The sequence below is a fragment of the Oxyura jamaicensis genome, chromosome 10 (genome assembly GCF_011077185.1).
Source record: "Oxyura jamaicensis isolate SHBP4307 breed ruddy duck chromosome 10, BPBGC_Ojam_1.0, whole genome shotgun sequence".
Taxonomy (NCBI): Eukaryota; Metazoa; Chordata; class Aves; order Anseriformes; family Anatidae; genus Oxyura; species Oxyura jamaicensis.
The window spans coordinates 12,670,521-12,682,631 of NC_048902.1; the positions used below are offsets into that span (position 1 = coordinate 12,670,521).

At 38.5% G+C, this 12,111-nt stretch overlaps 1 long non-coding RNA gene across 1 annotated transcript in view; it reads left to right on the top strand.

Annotated features, from left to right (window-relative positions):
- The window catches only part of LOC118172094, a 62,558-nt gene that overhangs the window by 14,639 nt on the left and 35,808 nt on the right, over positions 1-12,111 (top strand). Inside the window, exons 2-3 of the long non-coding RNA XR_004753551.1 lie at positions 9,378-9,454; positions 11,512-11,595. This is a non-coding gene — a long non-coding RNA (uncharacterized LOC118172094). The remainder of the gene's footprint in view (positions 1-9,377; positions 9,455-11,511; positions 11,596-12,111) is intronic.

Below are 12,111 nucleotides of genomic sequence, written 5' to 3' on the forward strand. Positions count from 1 at the left end.
TGACTCCACTGGAAAACCCTCTGTTCACGGTGCCTGAGCAGCAGCAGCCTGTGGCTGAAGATGTCCTCTAAAACTCCCAACACCTACTATTTGCTCTTGCCACCATCCTAACCCACAGTGCCCTTGTTACACAGTTCCTGAGCTCTTTTACCCCAGGAGTACTTCTATTGCCATGTGGTGTGGTACTCTGAAAAGTGTGTTTGTGTGTCCAGAGAGACCAGAAATACATTTTCCCTGGCCACCTAAGCCAGATCTTGGACTTTGCTGAAAGTCTGAAGCTTGTAACCTGTCCTTCCAAGTATCAAGTTTTAATTTCCTACTTTTGTCATTTATGCCATACCACATTGTGGAGTCTTAAACCTTTTTAGTATCAGAGATTAAAAGGGGACAAATGAATGAAAGAATTAGTAAAGTAAAAGTGGGTGAAACCTTCTCTGCCTGCTGCCTGTTAAACACTTGATACTATTGCTTCGTATTTCTCCTTTTTTAACAACCTTATAATTGTACTTTGGCAACAAGGAAGGTTCTCCACCACTATTAAACCTTTTGCTTTCTCTAGACACTGACATTTAACCTCTAAATTGTTCAGCCCCAGGTTTTAGATCTGGGAGCTGTGTTTGTACTTGCCTTTGCCACATGCAGCAAGTCTGTAGTAGGCTATGAGTTCCTGGGGTATCTGGGGGTGTTCATTATTGTCCAAAAAGCCAGTGCTGCAGCTTTTGAAATTTTGTGTGTCCTCTGAGAAAGGATTATTATTTTATATATATACCCAAAAGGATAAAAGCCTTTCAGCAAAGGCTGGGGAAAAAAAAAGAAAGCTGTATTTCTCCTGCTGGGACTTTGTGTTGAAGAAGGAAACAGATGCTTCATTTGGTTTCTACTCTCACACAAAAATCAATGAGAAAGGTAATACAAAGTCAAGATTTGGAAAATGTGTGAAACAAAACTGATGTGCTTATACTGGGTATTCTCTAAAATAATTAAACATGAATAGGGATTTTGTGGCCTTAGTCTTTAAGGGTCCCAAATGGGTCACTTAGAGGGACCTAATAGTCTTAAAAAGCTGAACCACTTTTCTTGGCAAGCTGGGGTTTCTGTGTACTTCACACCTTTCACAGAAACCACTGATAAATAAATAAATCTTGGCTCCAATATTAGTTCCCTGTCCCTTCCAAACCTTCTATGCAGCTTCCTCTTCCATTTTCAGAACTAAAAGATGGTTGGGTTGGGCTGGTTTGGAAATGGCAGGGTATTGGGGCTGGGACAAGCTGTGGTCTAAAAACTGAGTCAGGGGTTAAACAAGCTGTTAAAAAGGGAGGAGATGTGGGAGAATAAGAAAATAGGATTCAGTTTGATGTTTTCATGTATGCTTTCCCTCAGTCAGCTCATGCAGCAATAGTATTTTCTCAGCGCAGTCTCAGGTATATAAAGAAATGTGACAGCCTTGCCTGTTAACCTAGGCCACCTGCTAGGAATTATCATTCGTTATCATTATTATTATAGCTAACTAACTCCAAGCCTGATCCCACTTCAGTGGTACAGAAATGGCAAAAATCCCAGTCACATCAACAGTCTAGGCTCAAGTTTGAAGCTCTATTATTTAAAGAAATCCAGTGGTGATTAGTGACCATAGTTCTGTTATTGTACCTGGGATGTATGTTCTGTTTCTTAATGGAGTGTGCTAAATGAGGAGCTGTAAAATAGTAGCTACTATGAGAAAAATAGTTTAATGTGATTTTAGAGTTTTGATCTAATGTGTTACCAGATGTAGCCTCTTAATCACTAAAACAGCTTTTCTTGGACAACATTCTGCTCCAGTGGATAAACTTTAGTAATTACACTGACACCACAATTAAAAGATAAAAATAAAAGTCTTATCTAGACTTCTCATTTGTTCAAGCTGATGAGAAACTGATAAGATGGAGTTTCAGTGCCTGTGACATGTTGTTATCACTTGGCAGCGTTCAAATGCAGAGTATTTTAAAATTAAATCTGTAAGTCTGAGCATTACTTTGAGGAAATGTGTCAACAAAATGCTGTCAGCTCTTTGCCTCTTGACAAGCTGCATGGATTTCAGACTACTCTGAACTGTAGCTTGTCCATCAAATCAGCAGATGTCCTTTTTTGGCACTATTGGTAGTGTCGTTAGGTTGCTTGGTGGCATTTTTTCTTTTTTATAAAGAGCAGAAAGAGAATCTGATTGTAACTGAGGCCTCAAATCTGGTCTTGACGGAGTAAAGATGAGCAAGTGAAGTTTTTTTTTTTTTCTGATGAATTGGCAATGAGAAGAAGGGAAGCCCTGAAGACTTTCATGCTTTGCTCATTTGATTTCAAATAGGACTGGGTGTCCTGAATGGCAAGAATGGCTAATTGGAAGCTGCTTCCTTCAGCCCTACAAAAGGAAATAAACTCCTGGAACATTTGTTCAAACTGTTAAATGTCACATCTTGAGGATTCTTACTCTTGTCATTGTATTGTATAATTTTCTATCCTCTTAAAGGGATCAGCATTGAAATAGCACCTATTTTCCATTCTGAGAAAATCCTCTGCTTGTGAGGTACTTCTGGTTGCTGTTATCTCCACATCTCGTGAATTGGCTTGGCTGGAGAGGTTCAGCTGTTTCTAGTTTGCACTGAAAGAGAATATAATACACAGATTCAGTAGGTTTAATATTTTTTTTCCTTCCAACTTAATGGATTGTTAGATTGAAGCATCTTGTCATAAGTTGAAAGATAGTAGAGTGCCTTTCTAGGTTAACTCTGTAGATTTACTTGTGCACAAGTGTTTTATGTGCATCCATGTGCTGTGCTTATGTAGTGCCTTCTTGAGTCCATAAGCTGCTTTTATTTCCTAAGATCAATGTGCATGTGCTTCTCAAATAATACAAAACTGAAGACTATTTTATAGGGGTTTGTGGAAAGGAAAGCTGATCTTTCCTATTGTATGCATTCTTAAGTTTTGTTGCAAAACGTAGGCTGGCTGAACCTCCTTCATACGGTTACACTTTCAAGTATATTTACTTAAAAGTCATGCACTTTGACTCTATCTTTTGTTTGTAAATTAAATCTGATTTCCTTGCATTCTGTAATAGGCTGCAAGTTTTATTTTTCCTGGCATAAAAGCACTTTCTGTATGTCCTTCAGTTAGTCAAAGGTAGAAGTCTCTCCCTGAGAGAGAGATTAGTTTGTCTCATTGGAATTTCGTACTGCAGCATGACAGTCTTCTCTGGCACAGAGTAAGCGCACCACCATCTACAGTATACATGAAATCATAATCAAAGACAGATGCTTTCCCCTGTTATAAATAATCAGTGCTGCTTGCATAGGCCAGGAAAAATCCTTGTTTAGACTGGTCTTACTTTCTTTCTTGGACCTCTGTATTTCCCTTGGCCTTCCCTTTTTTCATCTTTTCTGTCTCTAATTCTAGATAGTTGCCTAAGGAAATAAAAGGAATGGGGAAAGTAGATCTTGGCACACTCTGAATTCTCAGAGGTTTACCCTATGGAGTGAAATTAAATACACATGACATATAAAAGGGAATGGCCTTTTAATTTATAGCAAAAATCCCAGTTCACAATAAATCCGTTCTTTCCTGTTTGTTCTTGTGCATGATGAGAACATGTCATATGCTTCTGCGAAGCTGATATAAAAGCTCTTTGTTCTATGTAGGATTATTTTTTTTAAATTGGTGAATGTTTTTTATGTAAATATCAAATAACAATTGTGGATACACTTTTAAATTGGAATTTACTTGGTTTTCAGCAGAACCCAGTACAGTACCATCTATTTAAACAGCTTCTTACAGAGGCCCAGTCCTTCAAACTACAAATTGTCTTCAAGTAGTTGTGGGATATCTGAGATGTCAGGACTCCAATATGAAAGCCTCTTATGGATAGTATTTTCAGATCTTGTGTGGAAAAAATCAGTTCGGGGTAGATGCCAGTAAGAATTTTTAACCTTGGGCAGTGCACAAAACACTTTGAGCTTTTCAGCTGCAGTCACTACCCTACCAACATGCATCTTATTTAGATTTTCTGCACTGTTTTCTGACTAAACTGTGTGTGAATGTTTGGCTATAGTGTTTTGCATTCTAGGCTTCCAAATTCTTGTGCTATTTTCTTTCAAATATATGTAGTGTGCCAAGGCAAGGACTGTGAAGAGAGCATTGCATGATTGACTGGTTGCTGCTGCACAACCGACATTGAGTTCTAATCCTTTAAAAATCTAAGCACTACTGAGGTCAGTTTTTTGCCATGTTCTGTGCTCTTACAGGAGTTTGGCAAGAGCCTGCCATTAAGAAATGAAAACATCATTTTGCTTTGCAAAGAGGCTCAATCAATGTGCTTGAGGTATCAGTTTTACTCCATTAGATAATATTGCTGCAGAAATATGCTTGCAAAGTGCCCTGGAGACTGATCTCAGTAAGACTGAAACTGGTAGCACAGCAGATCGTGATCGTTCTTACACCATTCATCAGCATAACCTTCTAATGTGGAAAGTAATTTAAAAAAAATCTGACTAGGGTGGACCATTATGATGGAATAGCAGGATTTTCTTTTTAAATCCTAGTAGATTACCATGAAAAAAATAAAAAAATAAAAAAACTACTGCCAATAGGTGTGATAAAATTCTGTGCTGGTTTCCTATGAGAACTAACATTTTCTCTTCAAAAGTCATTCTTGCTTGGGATAGCATGGGGGTTGAGCAGCAGTTTTTTCTTCTAAAACATGGGCCAATTGCACTCTTGACCACTAAAACTGTTTTCTTTGCCTGGTTAAAAAAAAAAAAAAAAGCTATGGTGGTTTGCCTGTTAGTATTTATAGTTTTCTCCTTTACCTAATGTGTTCATCCTCCTCTGCACAAGACCATAAATACACTAAGGGGGCAAAGGAAGGTCTGATCTTTTTGCCCTTGAAACATGCACTTGAGTTTGTTGACATTAGTCACATTAATTAATCATTTTATAGACTCCAGGTTTCCTAGCAGAAGGATCATCTGATTCAAGCAATTAATCCATTCATCTGATAAACACCCACTCCTGGTATTAAGGTGACTTATACCTGTTGCCACCAAAAACAAACAAACCAAAAAAACCCTTAGCTCTTAGATTTCAGTGCATGGCAGTGAGTGTTTGCCTGTCATAATTTGCTCTGTTTTCTACTTCTCCAGGGATTGTTTAAGAATATAATGACACAAATCTAAGGAAAAGAAATCCCTCAGCTTGAGTTCTTGCGTTTTCTTGTGTTTTTTTTTTGTTGTTGTTGTTTTGTTTTTTGTTTTTTTGTTTTTTGTTTTTTCCTACCGCAGTGAGAAGGATCTGACTACATTCAGCCACTTGTATTTCCTTCTCATTGAATAGACAGATGGTTAGCTGTGTAGGACATGGAAAAGGAAAAGCACAAAGCAGTCTGTGCTTGCAGACTGAATCTGTTTCATAGCACGTTCAACCTTGACACCATTCTCTGATTATAAGAGTCTGGGCAGTGGAAGTCCTATGCAAGCTACATGCTCAAACTATCATCAAAATTCCTGCTCTATCTGAAATGCTGTGGAGTCTTTCTGAAGCCTTTGTGTTAGAAAGTAGCATGTTTCCTGATAGCTGATACTTTGAATTTTGGGATAAAGCTGTGTCATAAATGTCATGGTGAAGAATTACCCAGTGGATATTTACACTCAGTCATCCACTGGAGAAGCGTGGCACTCACTGCTAGTGATATGAATGTTGTGTGTTGACTTTCCAGCTCTACTGGATATATCTAAGTCTTACGTCTAAGTTAATCAAACAAAAACTTGAACTGTGCTCCATTCTCTGGTACAGGTTTCTTTTTTTTCCCTCTTTCCCTCTCTCCATATTGCTCAATTTCTCTGTCCCCGATAAAATGGCAAGTTAGAATGGAGGCCAGTTAAATCACTTCACTAGGGAGTGGTGAATCATCCTGTCTGTGAGTGAGAGCCACAAACAGTTGTTTCATGTCCATAAGCATGAATTTCACTGCACTTCTGCTTAAAATCTGTTTAGCTAAACCAATACAACCTGTTTAAATGTTTGTTCTTGAAGGTGTGATAAACTCAGCTGATAAATATTTTAGGCTAAATAATGCAATGACTAGATTAAGGTAAATTGCTAAAGGAAGTTTTGCTACAGTTTGTGCTTCTGTGATTGATCAGCCCGTGTTGCACCTCCAGCCTTTTGAGGTTCTCTTCCACCAAAACTAGGCAGGGTAACAGTATCCTTTGTGATCCACTCTGTGCCTAAATAAGACTTTTGTTCCTAGAGCTACCCATCAGACTGACTTTGTGAGCACAGGAAAAGTATGAGCACGTGCTTTTCAGTTAGTAATTGTACAGTTGACCCAGTGCACTGTTTGCAATCCTCTCGACTGATGTCACTTGAAAGTAAGTCTCCTTGTTTCCTCCTTCCCTTCAACCCGTGCAGGATAAATGTAAACCAAAAACCAAGTAACTGTGATTTCATTCTGTTACACTACTGAGAAGCCTGGCCCAACATTTCTAGGAAGTAGCCAGCTTGTCTGTATAGAAACAGTAAGTGAAGAAAACCTTCAAAATTTGTGCATGGGAATGCGACACAGGGGACTTAGGTAGGTGTGAGTGTGTGTCTGTGCTTCAGAGGCAGGTGTGACTAAATGGGAATGGCCAAGAGCAGGGACAAAGGCAATACGAGACTGATGAGGAACAAAGATGGAAGGCAACATGGGACAGATCGGAAACAAAATGACTCAGAGCTGGAAATGGGCCAGCCTCTTGTAGTTTGCTGGGGGAATTAATTCTCTCCAGCACATTTAATTTAACATCCTCTGTCTTACCTTTCCATTCAAGACTTCCAAAAAATATCTGTTTTAGGTATTAAAATGACCCTTCTTAGTTGTTCCTTATTTTGGCAGTTTTCAGCAGAGCTGCCAGGAAAGCAAAACAGTCATCTTTAATCTTTGAAAGTGTCATCAGGGAGCTAAGAGGCCAGGATTAGGTTTGCTAGTAAATGTGTGCAAGGGGACTCCTCTGGGGGTTCCTGCTTTTCTAACTGTTTGCTTTAGGGATGATGAGTTTGTGCCCTCCCCCCGCGAGACAGTTGGAGTTTGCCTGTTGTTTCCTCCAGTCTGTTGTGGAGGGGAAGAGAAATAACCCAATCAGTCTGCTCTTTGAGTTCCTGAAAGATCTCTTTTTCAAGCTTGTTGGCTGTAGCAATTTTGTGCTTTCCAAGGGTATTACTGAGACACTCGCCATCCCCCAAAGATCTGTCATCAGTGCTATCTGGTTCCTCCAGGGACTAGCAGCAGGGATCGTAGCTCTGTCAAATTAATGCGGGTTAAGGTCACCGTCCCTTGGGCTAGCTGGCTGGCTTGCCTTGGAGAACGGGGGCGAGGTTCTCTAGGTAAACAAAAATCCCTGTGTGATAGTGAGCTGACATTCACACTTATTAAGAATCCTTATTTGAAGCTGCTTTAGGCTGTGTGAGAACATGTCTCAACATATCTTTGTCCAATCTCAGCCAGTGTGCTACAAAATGAGCAGACACTTGAGCAGGTCTGGAATTTCCACCCAGGGAGAGAGGAGAAGCACACCAGCCCATCAGGCAGCATGTTGGCCTCTGTCAAAACCAAGCAAATGGATTCAGGCTGCTCAATGACTTTGTGCTGACTGCGATCACTAGTTACTCTGAACCCTTTCATAAATTATGGTTTAAACAAGCTTTTTCAAGAGCTTGAAACAATTAGGTGCATAGATCTGAAATAATGCACTGTCACAGTAATTTTTGTTGTGTGTCTTGAGTATACAATACTCAGTCTTTGGTGAAAGCCTCCATCTGTGCAAGCATTATTACTGACACTGTTCTGAAAAAAATTTGAGTGGCAGAAGAGAAATAAGTTATTTTATTAATTATTTGGCTGCGCAGATGGATATGTAATCCCTAGCCAGATGATTTTAGACATTTTTATATAAGCAACAAGGTAGATCTTCAGATATCCAGTTACAGGCATCCACTATAAAATTAATATCATCATGATCCCATCTTGAACGTCTCCCCCCCACCTTCTGTTTTTTAAGGCATCCCTCTCCTCCTCTTGTGTCTCAGCTTTTTCCTTTTCAGTTCAGTAACAATCACTTCAGCAGAGACCCTTTAGATTGCTTTGATAAAAGCATTCAGAAAGATCAAAGAGAAAGTGCAACTCAGCTGGTGGCCTTTCCCTTCAGAGCACTGGCTTTTAGGCCATGTCTCAGCTACAGATGTTTGCTGGCAGGGCTGTGTCAAGCCACGTTTGATAAGGAGTTTGATCCCTGTCAGGAAGATTTGTGCTAGGAGAAGCCCTGAGAGCAGATGCCGTTTTTCTGGCTATGCTGTATGTGCTTGTTGGGCAGGAGTGAGCAACAAACAGGACCAGAAAAAGCTTTGTGGTGCAATTGCATTTTTGTCAGTACGAAATGCATTTGCGCATGCTTGATGCACCTACTGCAGTGGCATTCACCTGCCTGCGGTGCCATTTCTAACACAACCTCAGCACACAGGAGGTAAAGAAATTGGGCTTAGAATGAATATAGCTCTATGGGTAAAGACCCTGGAGGAAGAACGTGGTAAAATATTTCTCTAGGGTTGGATTATCTTTTTTTTTTTTTTTTTTTTTTTTTTTAGCAACCACTTTAGTGTATAGTGGAACAGAGAATCATACTGATGCAAGTTGTTGGTTTTGGGGTTTTGTTTGGTTTGATTTTTACAACTGGAATGGCTTTATATTACAGTTTAATTCTATTTCATTTGCTGGAAAACCTTTACATAAAAACAAGACACTAGATTCTTCCAAGTAGCTGGGTTTTTAGTGGATAGAAATCCTGCTGTGAAGATCAAGGGAGAGGAGATGGACCTCTAAAAGGTGACTGGCCTTGGAGGCCTTTCCGTTTTTGGTGGAAATGTAGCTCTTCAGTGTTTGCCAGAATGGATCATAATTCTATTCTTCTAATGAACGTTTCCTCTTGGTAATGACTCAAGCATGTCAGTAATTTACGTACTTAAGAAAAATAGAATTCCTTCCATTTTCAGGATGTTGTGTTTGTAGTGCCAAGGAGATGCATTTTGGGGAGAGCACCTTCCAGCTTAAATGCTAAAATACTGGAATAGAATTATGGGCTGCTGAGAGGGTGTTTGACAGTGGTGCAAGGTCAGGGTGGACATCACAGGCTATAACTCTGATTCAGAGCTGCACCCTCTTGAGCAGAAGTGGCTCTCATTTTTGCAATGAGAGCTGCTCTGGGCTTGTTTATTGCAAATGAAATTTAGGGCATGACATTGTACTCTCCTACCACACTCGAGACAAAATAGTTTTCCTTAAAATTTGTATCTTATTGCATTTTTTTTAACTTGTACAGGCGCAAAAGATGGTCCAGAATGTTGATTTCATGCTAACTTTAATGCTTATTACTGAACTCCACTGCTGTGAAATCAGGTAAGTGCTCTTTAAGCGCAGGGTTGCTTTGTTTGTTTGTTTTAATAAGAGCACTTACCTTTACTGAATAGCAAGTGTTTATGAATGCTGTTGCCTAATACCTGCATCTGTTTGAATGAATGTGAAGTTTACTCCCTGCCTAATCAGCCCTGGATTTTTTTGGCTTTTATTTTACATGTGGTTTTTACAAAGGTTTCCAATGTTGGTAGTCTTATGGGGCTTCCAGTAAAGAAATTTTTATTATTATTATTTTTATTTTAAATAATGATCTGATTAACTTTTTTTCTAGTTATGTTTTTTTTGTTTTTTCAAAAAGTATGCTCTTCAATAACACTTCTGCAACAACCTACTCATTTGGGAGACTGATCCAAAGCTCTTTGAAATCAGTGGAAAGCCTCCAGCAGGTTTCATGAGATTTGGCTAAGGCCTTTTTGCAGAGCACGAAAATGGAGGCTTCTTTGTTTCATACTGTTGCATTCTTAAATCTGAATAAGTAGAAATTTGGATTTATAAATCATAGTGGATCTACAATAACAAAGGATTTGTAGTTCTCTGCTCTAAAGGATATAGTTTCACAAGATGTAGAGAAGGTAAATCTTGCAATGTGAATAATGTAGACAACCGGAATTAAATGCAACCAAATGTACCCTGGATCCAAGGCTGTAATTTGTAATATGGTCAAGAATGCACTGCAGACTCCTCAATCGATAAGCTAACGAGAAAAAGCTCTGCAATTAATTACAAATCAACTGGGTCAATATCCTGTAAATGAAAGAAATGAAATTGCTAACATTTGGGTGAAATTTCTTTGCCAAGTCTATTTATAAACCTTGCATAAAATATGATATTTATAAAAAGAGTAAAAGCTTCTTTCATTGTTCAAAGGCAACACCCAGAATGCTGATTTCTTTTGCTCTGAAAATTCAACTGAACTGAATTTATTTCATCAGCTTTTTGCCTGTGTGTAAAAGAACTGAACACATTTTTTACCTTTAATTTGAGACCTTACAATGAAGCAGAAGAGCTATAAATAGGGCTCCCAGGGTGATGCTACCTGTGACTTAATGGTCAAACATTTGAAATACTTAGAGTTTGTGGCCAAATGATTATCTTAGTAGATGGCAGGACTTGAAATGTTCTAATCAGCAATCTTGGCAATCTAACATCTTGTCACATTTAGAGAAATAGTCCCAAAAAGGGCAGCTGGGGAGTGAGGAGGTAGGCTAATACTTGTATTTGAAAGCAGCTTGTCATCTGCATGGGTCTCCAACTTCAAACGGCTCTATGCCTTTATAACTTGCAAAACTGGGAGTGCTACTTACCCGTAATTCTTTTCATCTGGCAGTGATGATTTTTTTCATATATATTTTATAACATTTCTGCTTTTTATTAAAAAGACAGAGGATGATCATTTCCAAGCAGGAAATAATAATAATAATATTAAACATGTGAATCTCTCATTTTCTGTAAGATAATTTTGTTTTATTACCTTGCTATGTAATTCTACTCCTTTTTTTTCCAGGGGCAAGAGAAATCTGAGGATTATATTATAATTATATACAACAATAATGAGAGTTTAACCGAACAATAACTGTTCTTGAACTGTAATGCATTCATTAATATTGGTGAATTCCTTTAAAGCAGGTGGATAAAATGCCCTTAAAGATATTGACAAGAAAGGAAGGGGTCAGGACTTCATTACCTAGTTTTCCCCCATACATTCTCTGTAAAGACTCTGCTGGTTTTAATTTTGGGGTTCATAGGATTTTACAGAGGTGGCATTATTATTGGTGTATTGGTATTTCCAGCATAATGCTGCTAGGCTACCCAGGTTGTCTGAGGTTCCTAGGGCTGCTTGTTTGTGTTAAAAATGTACTAGTCTGTTTGTTTTTGCAGAGGAACAATTTTTTATTCAATACATAAACAAGGAAAGCAAACCCTTCCCACACGATGTTCCTGGTTTCACCATGGAAATCAAAACCATAGTAGCCATGGGAGTTGCTGAGACATGAAGAGCTTGCTGTGAACAGTGTCCCTTTGTTTTCTTCATCTCTCAGGGTAAACTGAGGCTGTACTTCTTAAGTCAGTGAAAGGAAATCTGAAAATCCGGAGAGAAGATCTGAGATAGAATATGGAAAGCAGTGAGTACTGACCCACTGAAGGGGGGTCTTTTCTTTACAAGATGCAAATATCTGGAGTGATCCTTTAGCAGGAAAGTGCAGGAGTAAGGGTGTTTACAAGCTTTTTTAGGCTTTCTGAATTCAGAAGCACTTAGATCGATTCTCCTTTGCCATTGTTTTATTATTATTATTAAGAAAGCCATGGTGCAAAGCCCCTGGAGACATTTTTTATTTAATGTTAAAATACTAATAAATCAAGGCCTTTTCATTTATGATATTTATAAAGTTGACTGTTTCAAACAAATATTTAATCTAGTACACCAATTGATCATCGACTATAGGGTTAAAATAGCAGAATGTTTGATACAAAAATGGGCTAAGCCTTCAGACTTTTCTCATGTATTATGAAGGATGCATAATAAATATAACTAAGGTACAAAGTATTATATGATTTTAGAGAAAAATATCTGGCTGACAGCTTACATCATCAGAAATTACAATGATATTGGATTACTATCATCAGCTTTAATTGCAGCT